This window comes from Rattus rattus, chromosome 2 (assembly GCF_011064425.1).
Source record: "Rattus rattus isolate New Zealand chromosome 2, Rrattus_CSIRO_v1, whole genome shotgun sequence".
Lineage (NCBI taxonomy): Eukaryota > Metazoa > Chordata > Mammalia > Rodentia > Muridae > Rattus > Rattus rattus.
In genome coordinates this window covers 45,010,664-45,026,699 of record NC_046155.1, presented here as the reverse complement: position 1 = coordinate 45,026,699, position 16,036 = coordinate 45,010,664, and positions in this window count along the sequence as shown.

Sequence of the window (16,036 nt, the reverse complement as noted above, 5' to 3'; positions counted from 1 at the left end):
TCAATTCCCAGCGCCCACATCAGGCAGCACACAATTACCTAGAACCCTGGTCCCCAGGGATTCAAAGCTTCTGCCTCTGCAGGCATTTGCACTCATGGTTACACACCTGTACACAAACATGCACACATACATAGAATTTAAAAAAATAAATCTTAAGAAAAAAAAAGTCCCAAAGAGGTTCTTTTTCTTGTCCCACATCATGCAACACGTGTCAGAGATAGACGTCACTCAGCTCGCGACTCCTCCCAGCTAATTGCCTTGCTCCACTCTGCACAGCTCTGAGCCTCTGTCTCCTCCCCTTCCTCTCTTCCCTCAGATCTGCAGAGAGCTGCTGACGCTGATGCCGACTGCCCTGAAACCAGGGTTCAGTTTGGCTCTGAGACAGGGTTTCACTCTGGTATCCCCAGCTGTCTGCGAACTCAGAAGTCAACTCGGCTTCCTGAATGTGGGCTTTTACAGGATACCCCACAAGCCTGGCTCAACCCCGGGGTCTGGCTCAGTAGCTTCCTGTTCTGAGAGAGAATGCTCACTTGTGTACACCATCATGACGAAACTGGGTGAAGGCAACTCCGGGGCCTGCCAGCGTTGAGCAGGCATACTGGCAAACACCCGTCCTTCCCCTCACAGTTGCAGTAGATGCCTGCTTACCTAGACAGGGATTTCGGAGTTCTGCCCTGGGACACTTCTTCCCCTAACTCCTAGCTCCTCATGGCCTCTGATGGATTCTGTCCCATTCCTTTGACCTTGTCTTGACATTGTTTGGAATACTTTTTGTTCAGTTTGATCAGGAAATCTGAATTTGGTCAGCTCACCCTGCCTGCCAGTCAGACACCAAATTGGGAAGGAATCATGTCTGAGCCGCGCCTTCTCGAGCTCCCTTATGGGGACTCTCAGAAGGTGACTCCAGAAAGAGAACCCTGAAGCCTTGTACTGTCCCCTCCTCTCTATAGGGAACACCTCAGCTCCCCACCCATAGGCTAAAGACTGCAGCCCCACTCCACTGTCTTGGAGAATCAAGGCTCTGGAGTCTCAGGATCCCCTGGCCCTCCTAACCGGAAGACCTACCTGCCTGCCAAGATCTCTAGGGAGGTGGCAGGTGATGGATGACTGACCCATATGCTCCGAGCCTGGCCTGCCTCAAGTTCAGCTTTATTGTCCTCGCTCCCTCCAGTCTTGAACAGACTTAGGAATTTTCTGGAATCTTGGTGCGAGGAGTGTTCCAAAAGCAGGGGTATGCCAGAGCTCCATGCTGCCCTCATCCTTACCGGACGGCGAGCGTGCTTCCCGAGAGACGCCGGCAGAGGGCGCGCGAGGACCAGCGAAGAGGTCCGCGGCTAAGCCGGGCTAGCTCTTGAGAGGAGGGCCAGCCACGCTCCTCTTAGGACCCCGGCACTGGGGAAAGTGTCCTGCTCCTCGAGAGGAGGCGCCGGGTGCGGACGCGGATCCACTCCTTTCCGAGGGCGGAGAGACCCTTGCAGCACCGGCCTGGAGTAGGGAGGGACTGAGGTGACCGAGGTGAGAATCGGGTGAGACTCCTTCTCATACTCACTCATCTCTCATCTCGGGCCAAGACTTTGTGCCTCAGTTTCCCCTTCAGGATTTCTGTTCTTGTTGATGGGAGTTATAACCTGGAAGAGCTATGAGGAAGATGACCGAGAACACTCTGGTCACCTTTTTCTTGGCGCAGCCTATCTAGACGCAGCTCGGCGGTGAAAGAGATGGACATGGACGGAGAGAGTGGCCGAGGGACAGGCACCTGGGGCAGCCCCGGGAAGAGCCGAGAAGGAGGGTCACAAGGGCTGGGGCGAGTGCCCAGGAGCCTGACGGGTGTCTGCTGCGACCCTTCTGGGCTGCGCTCAGCACTGTCTCCTTCGCTTCTCCGGTACCCCACCCCCAGCCCCAGTGGCGGTGATTTATGGCTGAGCCAGGCCTGGCGACCTTGGACGGATAACTAATGACGGGTCAATAACGCTACAGAAAAAGTGAAGTGAGAGAGGGCCGAGGCCCATCCCTTCCGCCCCCTCCTCCTTCACCCCCTCCCATCCTCGGCTTGGTGTCCATTACTGAAGTCTCCTTGCAAGGATGGGAGGCTCTCCAAGGCCAAGATCTTGACAGGTCTGTGGTTACACCAGCTGAAGTGGGAGCGGATGTGGGACCTGCACATACATACAACAGAGGCCCCACGTGGGTCATACGAAGGTGAGGGCCACTTGTGTGGATCCTAGGAGGAAATCTGTTTCTGGGAAAGTAAAGAGGGCATTTGGAATTGCTCCCAGGCACGCGGGAGGGAGCCTTGGGGAGGAGTAGGGAGGAAGGCGGTGCAGTAGTCAGCTGGCCCCGGCTTCTCCCTGTCCCTTTTCTTCCGGCCATTTCTCTGTGTCCACTCTCTCCTTTCCTCACCAGCTACCAGGATCCCTGTGTTTTCCAGACACTTCATTTGCCCAGGAGTCCTGTTTGCATGAGAACTGGCGTGGCTGGGCATCTAAACTCCTGCTTGCATTATCTGGAGAATGGACCAGTGCCTCCTTTTCTTGAACCTGCCAATTTCTTCTTCGGCTCTGTTTGAGATGCCCCGGTTCCCAGTTTATTTTGGAGCCCTGGGCGGAGGTTTAAACAATCCAGTTGTTTGCCTTGAGTTCCTGCCTCTCGGACGGCAGTCAAGGGCAGAACCTAGGTGCCAGTGTGGGCTTTTCTACCTCCTGCCTCATTCTGTGCGGGGGTGGGGGGTGGGGGGCTTGAAGAGCCCTCACTGAGCGGGCAGCTGAGGAGAGTCTGGGACCTGCAATCTGACCCAATGTTTGAAACTGTAATCTCCCCTTCCCTCCACCCCAGGGTCCTGGTTCTTCCCCTGCTAACCTCCCCTTAACTATTGTCAGCTTTGACTCCAAAGAAGAGATCCAACGACAGCCACAGAGACAAGAACATTCTGCTTCCAGATTAAGCCCATGTGACAGAACTGCCTTTTCAGTACAGGGCAGTGGGAGTGGCCTCGTGCCCGAGGGTGCCAGACAGTGTCTGTCACACAGGTGGACTCTATGGATGCATTTACAGATTCAGTCAGTGGACCAAGACCACGTGGATGCCCCGGGCTGGGGGAGCAGGAGCCACACTGGGGAGCATGAAGGACAGCTATGGAACGGGAGGTGGACTCCTTCGGAGTAGCAAAGGCAGAGCCACACGAGGCAGTGGTCCTACATCCCCACCCATCCCTTTCTCCGCCTCCAGCCTTTCCCCTTTCCTAAGCCACAGGCACTATTTACCGTCCTCCAAAGCTCTGTGCCACCTCATTCTGAAAACCTAAAGGGTCCCAGCTCCGGGTCTAGCTGCCCAATATTCAAGGTCCATAAAAACCTAGGGTTCCTTGTTTAAAAGTTATAGGGAGTTGAGTTGGAGACAGTGGAACTCAGACAGCAAGCTTGGGGTTGCAAAGCCCTGTGGGAAGTGAACCCTGCTCGCCTTCCCCACCCAGTGACTTGATGCTCTACTCTCTTCAGTCCCCCTGAGCCTGTCCCCTGAAAGCTTCCCGCTTCCTGCTACAGAGCCTGGGAAAACCTTCCTCTTGTCGCTGACACCAACTCGCCTGGACTCCAAGCCCCGCGTCTCCCTACATGTCCCAGTTTCTTTATCTTTTGCTCAGAACTCAATTCCTCTAGAAAAATTCCCTCCTTCAGGCCGTCTCCTCCAGGAAGGCTCTTGATTTCCCACATAATAAACGACGCGCTGGGTCAAAGCACAAATCACTTCTACATTCACTCACAGCCATTTGTCTGGCCCCTCCAGCACGCCTAGCGTTTTAGATGACTGGGATGGTGCTCTATTCATCATCAGAGCTCCTCCAGTGCCAACTGACACCTGCATGGCGGGGGCTCAGTTAATATTTGTTGATGCGGCTGTGGACATCTTCTGCCCGTGTGTTCGTGTTTGAACTACTGTACACGGAGCCGTGTGCCAGGCCTGCGTACAGGCACGCACATCTCTGCTGGATGCGTCCAGATTTCCGTACTGTGCATGTGCAGTCATACAAGGAACACATGCGCACTGCGATATAAGTGTGTCCCCCCCATTCTCCAACCCCCTTTTAAGATAGGGTCTCTTCTGTATTTCTGGCTGACTTTGAACTTGATAAGTAGCTGAGGGTGACCTTGAACCTCTGACCTCCCTCCTTTATTTCCCAAGTACAGGGATTAGAGACACATGCCAGCACCCGGTCTATACAGTTCTGGAGTTCAAACCCAGGGCTTCATGCATGCACCGAACCATGCCGGTTTTTGTTTTTTTGTTGTTGTTGTTTGTTTGTTTGTTTCGACTGGGTCTGGCTAAAGCGTATGCTGCCTGGAACTCTCCATCCTTCTGCCTCAGTTTCTCTAGTGCTAGTAGTACAGGTGTATATCACCACCACTCCTAGCTTCAGGAATGTGCACCAATCGGAGGGGCACGAGTGGCTCTAAGCAGGAATTTATGCTGGTAGCCACACACCCAGATCCCTGTGGCAGACCTAAGCCTATACAAGGCAGTAAAGGACGCCTGTGTGCCTGGCCCTGCGAGGTTGGGGTTGTGCCTGGACAAGAGCCGCAGGTGCATCGTGCAAGGACACAGGCGGCTGGCGCGTGTGCAGGCCATGTGTGTGCACAGCTGCGTGTCCTGGCAGGCGGGACGCCCCGTGCGCCCCCTGCGCCCGCTGAGCGCGTTGCTTTGTTCCTCCGCCGCGGGCGGCCGCGTGGTCTCCCGGCTCCCGGCTCGGGCGTCTCCGCCGGCCGGGATTGGCAGCGGGCGGCCGCAACGCGGCTCCCTCCCCGGCGGGCGGAGCCGGATCGGCTCCGGTTACCGGCGCGGGTGGGTGGGGGTGGGGCGGGGGGGGCGCCAGGCCATCCATCTTCTGTTATTACAGCGTAATGGGGCTGCTCGGGCGCCCGCCCATTTGTCATCGGCCTCGTTCGCTGATAACGGGCATTTGTCATCACTTTCCTCTGCCAATGTCATCAGCACCGCTGACGGAGGGAGGGGGGCACACGCACATGGGCCTGCTGGACACGCGTTCGTGCATATACACATTAACACATGAGACTTGGGGGGGCGATGAGCCCTGTGGGGGGCACACGTATCTCTCTGTATGTATGTGGACCAGAACTCCTTAGAGATGGCTTTGTAACAGCCTGTGTAGAAGGGCCTTGTCAGGCAGATGTTCCCAGCTGCAGATCTCCTTTCGCAGCCTTGGGGAGGGGGGGCGGCAGCACGCAGGTGGCTTCTGCCAGCTCCCTTTATGCACTTGTGTGACACCCCCACAGGCTCTACTGACCTGCAGGTGGCTGCCAGCAGTTACCAAAATGTCACATTCAGGCCCGCTGGGATTCTCAGACCCAAGGACTTGAGGAGAGGTCACAGGACAGGACAGACCGGTAGTGGTTGCCAAGACAATGGGTCCCTTCCTCCATACCTCTCAGAAACAACCTGAGAGTCACCTTTCCTCTCCTGACTCCACTCAGGCTTTTAGCCTAGGCTGATCGGTAGCTAGAAAGACTCAGTCAAGACTGCCAAAAGAACTTCCCTCTTGGAAGTGGTACAAGGCTGACTGGTGAAAGGATGCTACTGGTAGCCAGGAGAGGAGCTCGGAGGGAAAGAGAAGCCGTTGTGTTCTGTGCCCTCTGGGTGGGTCAGGTGCCAGCCCACTCCCGGGAGGGCAATGGCTATCTTCCTGATGCCGCTTTCTAGTTCCTCTGCCTCGGGGTGGTAAGGGGACCCTTATTAGGCAGACACCTCCCCCATCTCACTGGTCTCTGATTGCCTGGCACGTACTAGGTGTTCAGTAAGTAGCTATAGAATGGATACATGATAGAGACCAGGGCATATGGGGAGGTGGGGGTCCCCCAAGTCCCTCCCAGAAAGGCCACCAGGCCCTGATGGCCCAGATCTCATCTCCTCTCCTCTCTCTGACTCCCCTCCTTATTTCTTCTGCAGCCCCCCAAATTCCCTTTCTCCCTAGGCCTCTCCCTCCTGGGCAGAGGGGGAGGGGGAGGGTCCCTTGGCAGAGCGGGGCTGGCTTGTTCCTTGTAAATGAAGACCATAATTAACATTAAATTAAGGTAATACAAATGAAGGCAGAGTAGAGGCTGACAAGACGAGCGTTTGGGGAGGCAGTGGGGAGAAGTGATTCATATTTTTAATTTACTGTACGGATGGGCCGTGTGGCTGGGGAGCGGGCGGCTCGCGTGGAGGGGGTGTTGCCCCGCCATGTTTTGCCGGGCTTGGAGTGATCACACAATGACTATTAAACTCAACTGTCCATATAATGGGACAAATCCGACACGACGCCCACCAGAGCTCCAGAAGCCTGGTCAGCCAGCTTGTAAATCCTTCCACACCTCACCCGCCCGCCCACTGCCCACCTCAGGGGCCTTGGGAATAGGGTGACCCAGGGAACCCAGGTTCCTTGCCCCACGGTACTCAGGATGGGTGCCGGAAGGAAGCACGTTGTGAATGGCTGGTGTCACTCACTGGCTTGATCTTGACCCGAAAGCCAGGAAGGGCTGGGGTTCAGACGACAGTGCAGAAGGTACTGGTGCCAATTCCCCTAGCACAGTGGTTCTAGATCTTCCTAATGCTGTGACCCTTTAACACAGTTCCTCATGTTGTGGTGAGGCCCCCACAGCCATACAATTATTTTTTTCTGCTTCTTCCTAACTGTAATTTTGCTACTGTTATGAACCACAATGTAAATATCTGATATGCAGGACCTCTGATTTATAGCCCCTATTGAAAGGTCCCATGAGCCCAGAGGGGTCGCGACCCACAGGTTGAGAACCATGGTTATAGCGGGCCTCGTTGTCCTTGTCATCTATCTACCATGTTGTTCTTTTTTTTTTTTTTTTTTTTTTTTTTTTTTTTTTTTTTCCGGAGCTGGGGACCCGAACCCAGGGCCTCGCGCTTCCTAGGCAAGCGCTCTACCACTGAGCTAAATCCCCAACCCCTCTACCATGTTGTTCTTATAAACACTACATGTGCTCTTGTGCCAACCTGCAGCACCCCTGACCCATGACCACAGGAGACCTGCTTGTGAGGACAGGGTGTCACCAGACTGATACGCCCTATCTGAGCGATGGGGAGTGTTGTGGTCCCAGAACATAAGTGTCATGGGCCCAATCCTGTTCCTCAAGCCCCAGAGCCTGGGAGTGACCTGCAAGGTCCAACGGGGGCACAAGGGCCAGCGGAGCCACACATTCCTCTTTGCACTTTGAGGTCTGACAGTGGAGCTCTCTGGAGCCTGGCGTGTGCATATGTGTGTTTGTGTGTGTGCGTGTGCATGTATGTGTGTGTGTGCGTGCACATGTGCGTGTGTGTGCACACATGTGTATTCCCGTCCTCTCTCCAGACAGAAGGTACCAACCAGTCCCAGGAGAAGGGAGGGGTTCCTTCCTGCTTACTCACTCTGTAAGCGGAGCCCCAGCCGCCACAGCTCTGCTCATCCTGTCGTCCCTGGGATGAGAGACGCAAGTGTAATTTAGGTTTTGATATTATGAAAGTCTCGCTGCTCTAAAACAGCGGGGCACTCGGTGCCTCATTAATAAAGGATAAACTCGGCTCTATTTACAAGGCACTTTTTGGGGTTATTTACTCTCCAATATACATATGTAATGTTGCGCATACTTACCGCTAGGTAGCTCTTCCCTCAAGCCGGCCTCCTCTTCACCCTGAGAGGGGCCCTGCTGGGAGCAGAGGGGTTCTGGGGGCCCCAACCCTGGCAAGAGAGAGGCAGGAGAGGAAAGGTAGAAGAATCTAGAACTTAAACTGGACTTGGAACTGGAATTGGGTGGCAGTTCTTTTCCTTAGCAGCCATCTCTCCAAGGCCAGCTCTCTTGCCTTCCGCCTAGGCCCCATCTTTGGTATCAGGCCAGGGAGCCCTGCTTTCTCCCCATGGTCTGTCCTAGCGCCAGCCTGACCACCTGCACATGCGGGGCAGAGCTGTGGACTGGTTTCTGACAGAGGCTCGCCAGTCCTCTGGAGCTTCTGCATTGTGCCCTGGGCCTCCCCATTTCTCACGGTGAGGGCAGAGTTATTCCTGCAGTCCATCTACCGGCTCCTGGTCCCTGTTAGCCTGGCTGTGTTGGGAGAGATTCCTCACAGAGCCTTAACCTACCCACATCTTTCTCTGCCAGGGACACAACCCTGGGTGCTTAATTTGTTGTTGTTGTTGTTGTTATATTTTTTAACTATGTAACCCAGGCTGGCTCAAACTCAGAGATCCACCTGCCTCTGTCTCCTAAGTGCTGGGACTAGAGGCATGTGCTACCATTCCAGGCCTCTGGGTGATTTTTTCTTTCTTTTTTTTTTTTTGGAGCTGGGGACCGAACCCAGGGCCTTGCGCTTGCTAAGCAAGCGCTCTACCACTGAGCTAAATCCCCAACCCCCCCCCTTTTTTTTTAAATGGTTGGCCTGGACTGTAGTGGTTGGGTGCCCTTCTTAGCCCCATTTTATAAGTGAAAAACTGAGGTCAGGGAACTCCCCCAGTGTCACACGCTCAGTAAATACCAAGCTGTGAGTTTAACCCAGAGTTGAGTTTGTGACCCTACAAGCGTCCTGGACTTTTGGGGGACTTGTGTTTGCCCCCCAAACACAGTGGGGCCTCCAAACAAGTAAGGAGTACAGTTCCCTCTCACTTGATTACCGGATTGCTCACTGACCACATCTACCACCCTTAGCCTTGAGCCTGGGGAATCTGACTGGGTGGGCCGTGTTGTGTGTGTGAGTGTGTGTGTGTGTGTGTGTGTGTGTGTGTGTGTGTGTGTAGGGGCAGCGGAGGACCCTGCCTTAGGCAGAAGGCTGTGAATCACATGGGAGCTCTGAGTTCCAGTCAACAAGCCGGGAATCTTGAGGCTACTATGCTGTGTCTGGGGGAGGGTGGTATAGCACCTTGTTGGGGTGGAGACATCAGTCTGGAGAAGGCACCGCCTGGCCAGTTGGACCAAGGAGACATCTGGTGGCCAGTAGGAGATCTGCAGCCTTTTATAAGAACCCTGGGTGGAGGCATTAGGTCTCCCTAGCCTGTTGGGAACTCATAGGGATCCAGGAGAACATCAGACCTTGAGCCTATTCCAGGGCTGGAACTTAGAGGACAATCAGCCCTCTGGTCCCCTTCTCGTCCTCTAAGTAGGAGAGTGGACCTAGGCAGGGATGATGGTTACAGGAGGCCCTGCTCCACCATCGTTGGTGGACAATGAACCATCACCACCCTAATTAAGGATGTAATTACAGCAAATGCATTCTGGGAGGATAATGCATGAGTGGCAGAGAAAGCACCCAGAGGCTGCCCCCATAACTTCCTCCTTGGAGCTGGGGAGCCAAGCTGACTACAGAACTCCTGGGACACCCAGATAGACTGAGGCTGGAACTGGGGGTACAGCCAAGGACCAAGGTCTGGATTGGAGTATCAAGGTTGGTCAGTAGATCTTGAGGCCAGGGTCCCAGGGACAAGGGCCCTTGTTGTCATCAGAAGAGGGAAGTAAGATCATTACCCAAGCCCAATTGTGAGGCCCTGCTGATACCGGAGGCCACAGGAAGCCCCAAGGGTTGTCTAGAATGTCTGGGCATATATTCTAGGGGTATCTGGGCTCTGGCCAAGGCCCAAGGGGTTGTATGCAGGGGCCTAGGAGACTGACTGCTCGCTGGGAAGCACAGCAAGGCTCTGCTGGGCCATGTTGGACTTTGCTCTGGCCCAGACTTCTGAGACCACAACAGGCTGTGTGAGGTTTGGGAGTCTCCTGAAGGCTGACTTTTCATAAGCTGAGGTCGGTGACTGGCCTCCTGAGCAGAGGAGAGATGGAGTCCTCAGAGCAGCCTGGCTTCTGCTGCGTCCTCCTTTCCACACAGCATACACTTGCTACCCACCACGCCTCCTTTCTGCCTAGGATATTGATTGTCCCATGGAGGGGTACTGAGACCCTGTTTCTTTTGAGGGTTCTAAGGGGTCCCATGCACACTCAGAGATTAGGAACCCTGAGCACAGGATCAGGTCACCTGAGACAGGCTGGAGCTGTGTTCATACTGATGAAGAGTTGGTGGCCTCAGTCTTATATCTGGTGGCCCCTGGCCAGTTCTTTAGGGTGTGGGGACTGGCCCCAAGGGAGAGAGGACGGGTGGGGAGCCAGGAACTGGCAGGCAGGCAGAGGGGAGGGAGGGGAGGCACTGACAGCAGGACAAATGCTTGTAATTTTATAACCAATCTCAGCGTGTCCATGGGGGGCCGTTTGTGCTTCCACTCAGGACCAATCAGCCTGACAGAGCTATGAGTCTGCCTGAGTAAGTGTGAGCAGCTCCCCCCAGCGCCACTTACTGCAATCTCATTACCACCCAGCTTAAGGCTGGCCAGAGCTGAGGACCCAGTGCGGTAGGGGAGCCATCCCAAACCAGGGCAGGGGCCACAAGGATGGGGCCTGTCCAAGGTCCCAAGGGTAAGACCATGGACATCATGGAGATCCAGGGGCTCAAGGGAAGGACACAGCAGCTCAGGTGATGCTTAGCAAGCACTGTGGAGCGCTGAACTAAATTTAGGATGCCATCAGGGCACAGACCCTGCCCTCAAGGGGCTTGTAGTCTGCTGTAGGTAGTACGGCAGATTGCAGATGGATGGGCCGGGGGAAGGTGAGGATGGAGGAAGACAATCTGAAGGCAAGGAGGAAACTGAAGGACAAGGAGGACAGGACAGGACGGCAGAGAGCAAAGGACCAGGGCCAACCAGCATTGGGCCAGGGGCTCGAAGAGGGAGGGAAGCTGGTAACAGAGTGCAGAGAGAAGAGAGCTCGGAGGAGAGATACCACCCATGAATGACCAGAAGGACAGTGGGGGAGGGTGACTAACCAGTGGAGGATATTATAAGATGGCCTTGCTGGATATCTGGCTCTGGGGATGGCTGTGTGCCCATTAGTCTCTCTAATTGTCAAAAATCTAATTTAGTGTCTGAAGCCTGGGCCGGCCTCGGGTTAAATGGAGGGAGGTGGGCCCAGTCATAAATCTGCCCTCTCGGCCCAGGCTGGTGCTAATTCTGCAGTTAAGTGAATGGGTGAGGGGAGCTCTGGAGAGGGGTGTCCTTGATGGCCCCTCGTTCCAGCCCCCATGTGCTAGGTCACAGCCAAGTCCTCCTCTCTGGTGGGAAGCCTGAATGAAGCCTAGTTGGGGCCACACAGGGGGATATGCCTCAGGTGCACAGTGACCTCAGGTCATGCACATGGCTCCCTCCGAGCTACAGCGCTTTCCTGACATGTGCAAAGCCCAGAGTTCTATTCCCAGCACTTGAAATAAGAACCACATGGAGTTCCTGCAGTCAGCAGCCCTTCCTCCTGAAGTCACTCAGGGCCATGGGGGCCCTACTCTTGCAAAGCTATTGGGGGGGGTGTTTTTTCTTGATAGAAAAGTCATGCCTTATGCAACATGGGCCTCTTGGTGAGGGACTTTACATTGTTGTCATCTACTAGGTGACTGCTGGGGGCAGCCTCAGCCATGGGGACCACGTGACATTTGCTAGAGGCACAGAGAGTAAAGGGACACCTTCATTTGGGCTGCTTGGCTTCTTTCCTTGGAGGAGGTGCTTGGGGACCTGGATGGCTCCTCAAGGCCTCCTGTGGCCTGAGGTCGTGGTGAGAGCTCTGGACCTGGGCTTGGTAATGACCTCACTCCCCTCAGAGCTACTAATTGAAAGCAAGGGGCGTGGTAGGCGCAGCGGGAAAGGCTGGGGGACTGACAGGGTTCTGAGAGGCTCTGCTTCCACGGGGAGGAAAACAATTTCTCCTGGCTTCAGCTCCATCTCACCAGGCACCCACCCGGCCTCTCCTGCTGCTAACGAAGTGCCTTTAATTAGCAGCCTAATAAAATGCTCTTAATTGGCAAGAGCCAATCAGGAAGAAGCAACGTCTCTTCTTAGTCATTGCTGATGGCTGCCCAGTCTTAGGTTTAAAGAGGGACCACTGCCTAGCCTTAAGAAGGGACGCCAAAGGGCTGTTGCTTGGAGCAGGCCCTGTAGCTCCACCTGGGGACAGGGTCTGACACTGGGCTTGAGGTCTAGGCTCATGGCCTCAGTCTCTGTCCTGGGCTCGGGAGCCAGAGTGCTCAGGCCTTCACCTAGTAGCTGCTGGTAGCAAGAGAGGGATGTTTGCTGACACCCTGACCCTACGACTCTCTGGGATGCTGCCTGTTAAGGGAGAAGACATGGTTGTGAGCATCTTTACCTAAACAAGGGCAGGTGACCTTACACTACCATTCTCTAAGCTCCAGGGGAAGCTGGTGACATTGACCACAGACCAAGTCTACCTCAGGAGCCACAGTAACTATCTAGGTAAGACAAGGCAGCCACAGCCAAGGGAAAAGACTAGGTACATCATCCCCAAGTGGTTTATGAGTGAACAAGTGATAGAGAGGAGTGGCCTCCACCCGACACAGCTGAGGACGGCTCAGACTCAAGGTACGTGTATGGTGTGCCACGGCGAAGAGCAACTTACACTTTAGACCTCATTTTGGGCCAGCGTGACACAGCACAAAATGACTTATATGCCAGGGACTCTGTTTCTCTATGTCAGTCCTGATCTTAGGGTTTTTTCCTTCCATCTTTTTAAGGTAGGATCTTGTCACAAATCTCTTGCTTCAACCTCCCAAGTACAGCATGCACAACTGGCTGGACCTTGTTTGTTCTTTTGAGACAGGGCCCGGAACTGTTAGCCAGGTTGGCCTTGAACTCAAGAGATCCACTTGCCTCCGACTCCCGGGTGCTGGGACGAATGGTCTGAGCCACTATAAATGGCTCTTGATCTGGTTTTCTCCTGAAAGGAATAAGTTTACTGTGTACTTCTTTGATCTGTATGCTGGAAAGCTCAACCATCCTTAGGATGTTGGGTCAAAGAGAAAAGACACTTAGAAAATGCGCTTTAAGTTTGTATTTGTAATTTACTTTTTTCCCAAACATTTAAAAAAAAAACCAAAACACACTATTACCATCATCCTAACTTGTGAAGATATTGGTACATGGACTGCACATCACCATAACACAATCACAAAGATTAGAGCGCTCAGCACTGGAGAAAACAAAAGCACACAAGCAAAGCCCCTTGGCTCACACTTGTCCCCAGGCCTGCCCCATGTCACACTTGTGCCCAGGCCTGCCCCATGTCACACTTGTCCCCAGGCCTGCCCTCATGTCACATTTGTCCCCAGGCCTGCCCCATGTCACACTTGTCCCCAGGTCACACTTGTCCCCAGGCCTGCCCCATGTCACACTTGTCCCCAGGCCTGCCCCATGCCACACTTGTCCCCAGGCCTGTCCCCATGTCACACTTGTCCCCATGTCACACTTGTCCCCAGGCCTGTCCCATGTCACACTTGTCCCTAGGGCTGTCCCCATGTCACACTTGTCCCCAGGCCTGCCCCATGTCACACTTGTCCCCAGGCCTGCCCCATGTCACACTTGTCCCTAGGGCTGTCCCCATGTCACACTTGTCCCCAGGCCTGTCCCCATGTCACACTTGTCCCCAGGGCTGTCCCATGTCACACTTGTCCCCAGGCTTGTCCCAAGGCTGGCACTCACTCAACGCCTCAGTCAGTTTGCTGGGCTTAAGGATCACTGCTTTGGGAAGGATCAGTTTCCTTGACACCAGAGGTCTAACCTAGTGGGTCTTTCCTTAAATGTCCAAGGGAAAGGCTTAGGAAGGGAGGTAACACGTATTGTCCCCACCCCCTACTTAGAAGCTAAGTCAGATAATTGAGTTTGTTGAGAAAGTGAATATCTGGGAAGTCAACTGTCTCCAGGAAGTTCAGACCACAGGTACTGGGCCTTTTTTTTTTTTTGGATCTGTTTTGAGGCAGGGCTGCCAGCACTGGGTCCTGGGTGGCCCATCCCACCTGCAAGCAGGCGGCCATGGTGCTGCTGCTTTGGTTTCTCTCCGTGGCTTTAGGATCCTGACATCACCCATGAATTACAGCTTCAAGACAGAACAAAGCTCACCTTTATTCCTGGGATAGCTCTCTCCCGTACAGACTGTGCTCAGTGTGGGTAAGCAGGCTGTACATTGCTAGAGGCCATGTGTGTGAGTCTAGGACTGACCCTATTAGAAGTCTCTGGTGCATTCAAAACTGCTGAGTGTAACCAAATGGGAGTAGAGATTAGTGTGGACCAAAGATCCACTGTACACTGGTCATCACCACAGAGTGCAGTCACAAGGCTGGGTACCTGCGTGCTTCATCTCCACTTGAAAGGACCTGGATGCTTCAGAACACGTTTGCAAGCCTAGCCTACTGGCCTGCACTACTCTGAGTGGACCTGCTTCAGACTCAGGTCCGGAAGGTATCACTATTTAGTTCAAAAGGAAGACACTAAGGTAATGAACACTACCATGGCCTAATCATTTTCAGTATTCTGCACTCTAGACAACTGCTAAACAAGCACATCAACTCCACTCAGACCAGGAGCTGGCAATGAAAGGCCAGTGTGGCACAGAGGCCTTCTCTGCAGCTTCGCATTGTTACATGTTTTTCCTTACAGAATGATTTAGGGGCCTCAATGTCATTTTCAGTTCCAAACAAGCTACCGAGAGCCAGACTTTATTACTTGTCAACAGAGTTCCAAACAGTTTCTGTCTCTAAAGTTAGGACAAATCAGAAAGAATTTAGCCAAGGGACAAGTGTAAAAGGCTTTCCATCCATAATTCACACCCACTTTCTAACTGCACTTCAAAGGAAAGGACGATCCTAGCAGCAGCAGCAGCAACAGCAGCAGCGCGCGCGCACGCACACACACACACACACACACACACACGCACACGCACCCACGCACAGTCAACCACACTCACAACCACACAAGCAGCAAGGCATGAGTTGGCCTTGTCCAGACACTGTCAGCGTGACCGAGAGGCCACACTCTCCAGCAGGCACCCGTGCACGTACTCATCTGCCTAAGGATTTCAGCCTGTCAGTAGGAAAGGTCTTTCGGCCTTTACATTGGAAAGAAGACTTTAGTAAAAAAGAGACTGACCCCAGGGACGCTCATCTCAGAGCCACAGACACCTGCAGCTTCTTGCCTCCTATTCCTTTAAGTGTGTTGAGATGTTCTTTGTTTCTCTTTTCTTTTTAAAAAGGTCAAACTTTACATTTATTCTAGCCCAGTTGGGGATCAGTGATAATCAATTCCCACTGAAATCATGCAGAGACGGTAAGTGAGGTTCACCTTCTCTGGAAATGAACTTCTCCTTACCTGATTGTTTCTTCTACAATGAACTGGCAAATGACCCCCAGAGCTGAGAAATGTGAGTGATTCAGGTTTCTCAGACCACTTAACTTTGTTCCCATTTCCATCAGCAGTTGGGAGGATGATCTGGAGAAAAAGCTTAACCAAGCTATGGGCTTGAATGTGCAGGGTCCACCCCCGAGCCCGACACAATGGGCAGCCACACTTCCCAGCTGGCTTCGGAGCAGCACACTTTTAGCTGAACCTGGGAAGGAGAGCACAGTCCTGGCACCACTGAGTCTGCAATAGTGCCCACATCTCCCCTAATCCTGGGCATCGAACCCAGGGCCTCCGCAGGCTAGGCAACATCCTCCTGCTCCTACTTCTTAAAGCAGCATGTAACTGGAGGGCTAGTAGCGTTATGGCCATTAGACCATTTCTTGAAGCAGCTTAGGTCTCTCCATGTCTGACCTGTTTTTCAGCAAAGTCCTTCACCATTAATAGTCAACGTAACAGACAAGGAACACAGTGTGGCTAACCCGACCACTCTCCGCAACACATGGCTGTCTGGGAAAGGAGAAACGCCTGTGAAGAAATATTTCGTGATTGCAGCTAACACAGGGAAGGCAATCCGTGCACATGTGATCTGACTCAGCAGGAATGGCGTTCACTAGGGGACACAAAGGGCAAGGGGTCACTTGCAAAGCAGAGAATAAAGATGCCCTCTTCTCCCTCTCCTGCTCAAGGAAAGGCGGTCTATCTGTAGGCCAGTTGTGACGCACCTCCCCACCCCCATACACACTTCCTGCTCAGGTAAAGGTGGTCTATCTATGACAGCTT